This window comes from Phalacrocorax carbo, chromosome 12, assembly GCF_963921805.1.
Source record: "Phalacrocorax carbo chromosome 12, bPhaCar2.1, whole genome shotgun sequence".
Taxonomy (NCBI): domain Eukaryota; kingdom Metazoa; phylum Chordata; class Aves; order Suliformes; family Phalacrocoracidae; genus Phalacrocorax; species Phalacrocorax carbo.
In genome coordinates, this window is record NC_087524.1 from 21,466,519 (window position 1) to 21,473,615 (window position 7,097).

A 7,097-nucleotide genomic window follows, 5' to 3' on the forward strand; every position below is an offset into this window, starting at 1 on the left:
AGGGTTGCCAGCAAAGAACAGGGCAGCTGTGGCCAACACGTAGCAGGAGCAGTAGCATCCTATTTGCAGCAGTCTCCTAGCATAACCTATTGAAACTCAAAGCTCTTTGCATACATTAGTTGAACAAGCTGTTCCTCCTTGTAGGAGGTAACAGTCTGTAAGAAGCCAGGCGTAGGCACCCATTTTAAAGAAAGGCAAAATAAGGTTCAGATTTCTGGTGTAATAGCAGAATTTGAAATAAATAGCAGAAATCTTCAGCTGAATCAACTTTCCTCAGCTGTACTCGGTTTATTTATTCAGGGGAAGATGTGCATATGACATGTGGGTGAAAAGAAGTCCCCGTCTCTGCCAGCCCCCAACATCCCCGCTGCTCCCACCGGCCTCCACGACAAATGCTTTGCTGCCTTCCCAGGCAGGTGTTTCGTCTTGGCCTGTGCCCTTGCAAACGTTACCCGTGGTCCTCCAGTGCACAGAGCTGAGGCTCCGACATTGGAACGTAAACTTTTAGGATCTGAGTCCCTAGATCATTTTCCCACTGCAATTGCTGCTTACCCTCAGAGGAAGGAACCTCTGCAAGGGGGGAACCTCTGCAAGGCTGCTGCCAGGCACCGGCAGCCCAAGGAGCACAGCAGAGCAAGGTGGCTGCCCCCATCACCCACATGGAGTCCAGAAACACGTTCTACAAGAAGGTTTGGGTTTCTTTTTAAAGATAAAATCTATGTTTGAAGACTCTTTCTCTCTTAAATATAATAATAATAATAATTAATAATAATAATAATAATATAATACAATAATAAAAAATCCCTGCCTTGGAGGCCATAGCTCTGGAGCAAGCCAGTCTCCTCAGTCCCTACCATGCTGCAGAGATCCCTGGGGAAATGCATCCCTCCAGGAGCCCACCCACCATCCTCAGGCACCCCGGAGACCCCTGCCGCCATTCAGCCACTCTCCCCGCACACCACCTCTTTCCAAGCCCTACTTCGCACCAGTGCCTCCCATGCACCCTGCTCAGAGCACCCAGAAAGCAAGCCCGGCTCCTCCAGCCACCCCATGCCAAGGGACACCCCCAGGCACTCGTGTCCCCCGGAGGACAGCCCGTCCTCCCCCAGAAAGGGAGACTGAGCATCTCTCCTGCACACAGGAGGTGCCTGGGTGCCACCGGGAGGGTGCCCCGCGGGTCCCAGGCCCAGGGGCTGGGTGCATGGCGAGCGCCCAAGGGGGAGAGGGAGGGAAGCAACTAGAAACAGCCACTTAATGTCTATTTAGAGCCTGGGAGCGTTTGTGAAAGCCATCCCCATTACTGTTGAAAAGATGCAAATTTGGTGAAATAATCAGCTGTATGGCTGCAGGCTGTTTCTCAAGTACCCTGATTCCTTACAGGAGCGAAGGTATTAGTGTAAGACACACAGCAAGGCCAAGTTCATGTTGCTCAGAGGTACCCCCTAACCAAACTCCACCAAGTGCTATAAAACAAGATTTGTTATCCTGGAAAGCACTGACAGTTCAGCCAATAAAGCCCCAAAAAACAGAACCCTTAAGGCTGGTTGCAGGGGTGCAAAAAAAGCACCGCTCACAGGCACGTCTGACAGGGCAAACACGTGCTGGCTGCCTCCGCGCAGAGCCCCTCGCCCGTCCCACGCTGGGTACCCATCAATTAAGGCTATCGCCTTGCATCAGATTTTTCATCAAAAATCCCTTCATGTGTTTAAGGATCCATTTATCTACTGCAATAAAGTACATAAAGCAATCTACGCGCAGGGCATAGCATTTGCTCGGCATCTAAAGCCGGTGAAGAACCGAGGAGGAGTTCTGCTTTAAAATCGTTGGAAAATAGCTAAATGCATGACTTAATGCAAGGTGTTAATCTACTGCATGTCTGCAGACCTCCCTCTTTGCCTCCCTCTCCTCCTCCCAGCTTCATCTGGCTAAACTGGAAAAAATAATGATGCATTTTAGAAGAGGATAATATTTAACACCAAAACCCTGGTATCTCTGATTTTAAATATTGTACTAACATGCGTAGAATGCTGTAATGCTTAAACTATATATTTAATTTCAGGAATATCAAATACATTCTTAAACCACCAGTGTCTTCAACACAGATAGCAGGTGAGCCTTCAGACAAGTAGTTTGATCATTGCAATTCTCGCCCTCCCTAAAATCGGTTTTACAGTCAATGACTTAAAATAACATCATGGAAACAGAAATATATACTCTCATCAGCCACGCATTCAGCTGTGTTTATGCTGCACATACAGTAGTACAGAAGGTAACAATGTAAGGCATCATTTCAAATTTTGAAATATTATTTTCATGCATGGCATAAGGAAAGAAACAGTTCAAGTTGCTTTATAGCACAGTAATGGAATAAACTGGAGTTGGAGAGGGCGTGTTTGTGTTCACAACAGAGTTTATACTACAATATGCATCTTTATGTATTATGTATTCAGTTTCCTCACATTTTTCTCAGTGGACAGATATTGTGCTGTAGTTCTCAGAATACCTGAGAAAAACATTTCAACAAATTGCATTACTTGTCTATACAGATACTATAAGGAGCACAAAATAGGCAAGGAGAGTCTTCATCATATAAAGCTTTTTTGATTCTTCCCCCCCCCCCCCCCATCTTCTGTAACAACATAAAAGATACTGTTATGACAAGTACTCCGGTAGTTCATTCTTTCATTTATAATTTAACCACAGCCTATATAACCTAATCAGAAAAATGTGGAGCATGATTAGTACAACAATCGAATACAGTTGGGCTCCCTGAACAAGTCAAAGAACGATACAAAAGAAAGCAAAAAAAGAAAGGGGGAGGGGGGGAAGCGAGGAAAAACATCGCAGGTATATCACAAAATATGTGGTATTTCTTTAATATTTCATTTTAAACTACCTAATTGTGTTTTTAAGCTTCGGTTCCTGTAATTTTGCAAGACGAGGCATTCCAGTGAGAAAACATATGGTAAGGGATTTTTAAACCACATAGCTGGAGTGCATCATAGACTTATCTGCTGCTTTAGTGTCACAAAAATCCACCACTGAATTTATCCAGTCACCCATTAAAGAAAGAAAAGAATTAAAGGAAAAGGAGTTTAAAAATCCCCGAATGCTACAAAAACTACTGGAAAGTGACATCGGGTTCAAGCCAGAAGCTAGGTAGATCTGCGAGACTTCCCACGGCAGGAAAAGTGGCAATTAGCTCTCTCAAGGCTGCTGGTTATTCCAGGATACGGCATAGTAAATATTGCATCGGTTGTGACAAACTGACATTAGCAACAACTTGTAACGGCGGCTTGGCTAAAATGAGTTTTAATGAATCTCGTGCCTGGGATTGAGGAGAACTTTAAATTGTGGCCCTTCTCAAAGCTTTTCCGAGGCTCATAGCCCCAGTTGAGGAGCAAGCCGAGGTGTGTTTTAGTTCGGCACGTAGGAGCAGGCAAGGAGACATCTTCCGGGAGAGACACTGCATCAGCCCTTTATATGGCACTTTCCAAGGGGATGTCAAGACATGATAGGGACAAACCTTGACATTTGCGTGCGGCAGGGAGAGCCGGGCACTTTGAGGCGATGCTCCGGCTGCCAGCGACGCGGGCTCTGGCCGTCGGGCTGGGCGGAGGGTGCTGCTCCCACCCGAGCAGCCTTATCCCGAAGCCCTGGCCCTGGCTGGAGCGGGAAGGGTTTCCTTGAGCCAAGCCTAAGAGGAGGACACGGCCAGGCTCGGCTGTAGGGGAATTTCAGGCAACGCCTCGAACAATGTCAATGCCACAAACACCGAAGGAAAGCACAATGCCTTGGCACTAACATAAAGTCTTCTGGTCCTGTGGGAAGCGGAGTTAAAAGAAACTTTTAAAAGCCGGTGGTTAACTCTTGGTGCAAAGAAAGGGAAATGCTGCAGCAGGGCTGCATCACATAACCATGTAGCCCAGGCTGAAGGTAGCGTTTTGTAATCGGCGCGAGGAAGCAGAGCGCTTGCACCTATGTGTTCAGAAATGCTGCAACACAAATTAGCCCCTTGAAAACCCTTCCTTCACATACGCATGAAAAGTGGTGAGTGTTGCTGCGTAAACCTCCGTGCAAGCTTCTGCCTCCCCATCCTGTTATTATCTAAATTTACCTGGAATTGGTCTTTCCTGTTTTTTTTTTTTGTTGTTGCTTACCGTGCTTTTAAAAGCCAAACTCTTAACCCCTTGCACTTAAAGGATTCCCCCAAGGTTGTCTGCTTTTTCCCACTGGGAATTTCTAAGTGTAAGGACTGAGAAAAGTGTAAGGTGTTAATCTTGATAATTAGTGCACAAAACCAATTAGAGGTCCAAAAAACCTTAAGGCACAGAAAGTGATTTTTTGTTTATTTGCTTACCTTATTAAGTTAAATATCTGTCTGAATTAATCACTAATGAATGTGAAGAAGGCTCAATAGCACTGGCTTAATGAACAGCAGTGTCAAATGCATTTTGCTGGGCACCAAATCACTGGGTATAGTAAGCCAAGTTGCTATTCAAAATTACTTTTCTGCCCAATTTTCTGTTTGCAAAGCAGTAAATTATTTACATTTATTGTGCTTATTTAAGCACTTAAACAGTATGAATGGAGCACAGGCACATTTTAAAAATACAGAATCGTTATGCAACCCTGCTGCTGGAAATTCGTGTCGCTTTCCCCTAAAGGCTGCCTCCTCCCCCCCCCCAAGCTTTCTTTTACAACAATTCTTGCAACACCCCATTAGATTAAACGTATTTTTCTCTGCAATTTATTATTTTGCATACTTTCAGAGAAGTGCTGCAGGACTTGAATTATGCATGCTTAAGAACAGTCCCTTTCATACCTGTGTAGTGGCTTGAGCAAAGTTCTTATGTTTTCTGGATAAAACTGTACTATATTTCACCAAAACAACTGCATTCTCACTCTCTTTCCATCTATTATTCACATCATAAACATCTGCATTGTAAACGTCAGATCTACTAATTGTCATGTCTCCAGCTCCGGGTATTCAGTGAATGTGTTCAACATTACTCTTTTGGCTAAAAAAAAAAGAATGTTCTCTTTTTTCTATTAATATCTCCAAATGCATAGCCCTTTATTTTTCGAGCAGGCACAGAGGCTTTTGCAGCTATCTCTTACGCTGTTGGGTTTGGGGTTTTTTTTCCTGCTTTGGAAAGCCTTCATGAAATCTTTTCCTGCTGCAGATTTTGGCTGCACGGACACGCAGGAGGAAGGTGAGCTGATTCATCAGCCCCACGTTAGAGAGACATAATATAATGGAAGGGAAAAGACTCATAAGAGAGGAGCAGAAAAAGTAGGAATCCACAGCTTTCTAAGAGCTCCTTAAAGGTGATTTTTTTTTTTTTAATTGCAGCCTACAGAACAATCAGGTAAATGTTTTTTAACAGATATTTAGCCAAACGTTTGCAGGAGGAAAACTTTGTTCATTATTTTAGCAAGGAAAGGTTTTGTAAGGGCTCAGGAGCTGCACAAAGCTCATGCACATATAGCCTGGTGTGGCTACACACGGCTCCTGACTTCGTGTGTTAGCCCTTTGCTACCTCGCCTTAATAAAATAAACAGTAATAACCCTTTGATGGATATGTTGTGGGAACATTAAAAAGGGGAGAAATCGCAAACTGCATCCTGCGGATTTAACTATTTCAGTGATTTGTTCTCAATGCTAGTAATGCAACATTAATGTTAAAAAGTCCCATGCTATTCATAAGAGATTATATAGAGGTAAACATTACAATGGCTGTAACGATCTAATTAAGAGAATCGGGCACACTTGAAAGAACCCCGCTTAAAAATAACAGTAATGTTAAGACCGGCGGTCCAGCCCAGAGTCCGGAACGGGACGGAGCGCCGTGTGGTGATCAGACGCAGCCTATCTCCTACGCAGCTCAAGTCCTCTGCTCTTTGTTACTTAATGCGATGCAGAAGATCAAAGATCCCTACAGTATGTGCTGGGGTGTTGCTGCATCCCTGTCACACGTTAAGGGTTTGGGGGTTTTTTTTGACTTTTTTTTTTTTTTTTGCCCATTTTTGCTCCCCTCAAGTGAAAACAGAAAAAAGGGAGGGGGTGTTAAAGAAGTGCGCTGGAACTCTCCCCTGCTGGAAGGACGGGGCGGCCGGGCCGCCGCCACCCCCGTCCCGGCCTCGGTCGGGGCTGGGCCGGGCCTGGCGCTGAGGCCGGGCCCGGGCCTGAGGCCGGGCCTGGCGCTGAGGCCGGGCCTGGCGCCGAGGCCGAGGCCGAGGCCGGGCCGGGGGCGGGCGGCGCGTCCAGGCCGTGGCCACGGGGCGGCGCTGTGGCTCCGCGCCGCCATCCCGCCCGCCCGCCGCGGCGGGAGCCCGGGCGGGGGGAGCGAGGGCGAGGAGGGAGGGAGAGGAGGGAGGAGGGAGGGCGAGGAGGGAGGGAGGAGGGAGGGAGGAGGGAGAGGAGGGAGGGAGGAGGGAGAGGAGGGAGGAGGGAGGGAGCCGCGCTTTACAAGTTCCTGAATTTTATGGCTGCGCTGCAACAGCGGAATGTCCACTCAATCTGTTGAGAAGTTACACAGCAAACATGCACTGGGCATATTAAACACGGGATGAAATGGTGTAGTGAATATTTATTAGCGAAAATATAGGTTCTCAAAAACAGAAATAAAACAGGGTAATGGATGAAGGGGAGAATAGATTTAACACTGAAATAAATATCAAAGGTGCAAAGAAAAGGCAAAATATAGTGTTCAAACAAAGCTGCGAATTGGGCCCAGATTTAATGCATCCCCGGGGAAGAAAAGGTTGGACAGACTGTTGGAATTGAGATACTACTTTTAGTACACAGCCCCTGTAATGCTGTCAGCTTTATTTCCTTTGACAAATGTGAAATAAAATTTGTCAAAGTTAGGGCTTGGTAAGTTTGCTATTGAAAATTCAATTGGTAATAACTAGTATAGCCTGGCACTCAGGAGATTTTTAAAGGAAAGGGATGTTTAAGATGCTTGGGGGGGGGGGCGGTTGGGGGGGGGGAGTCTGTTACAGATTGTAGCTCACTTTTTAAAAAATTTCACAGTTGACTTAGGCAAAGAGATCCCTCCATTTATTATTAGTCGTAATCAACAGCGGAGATG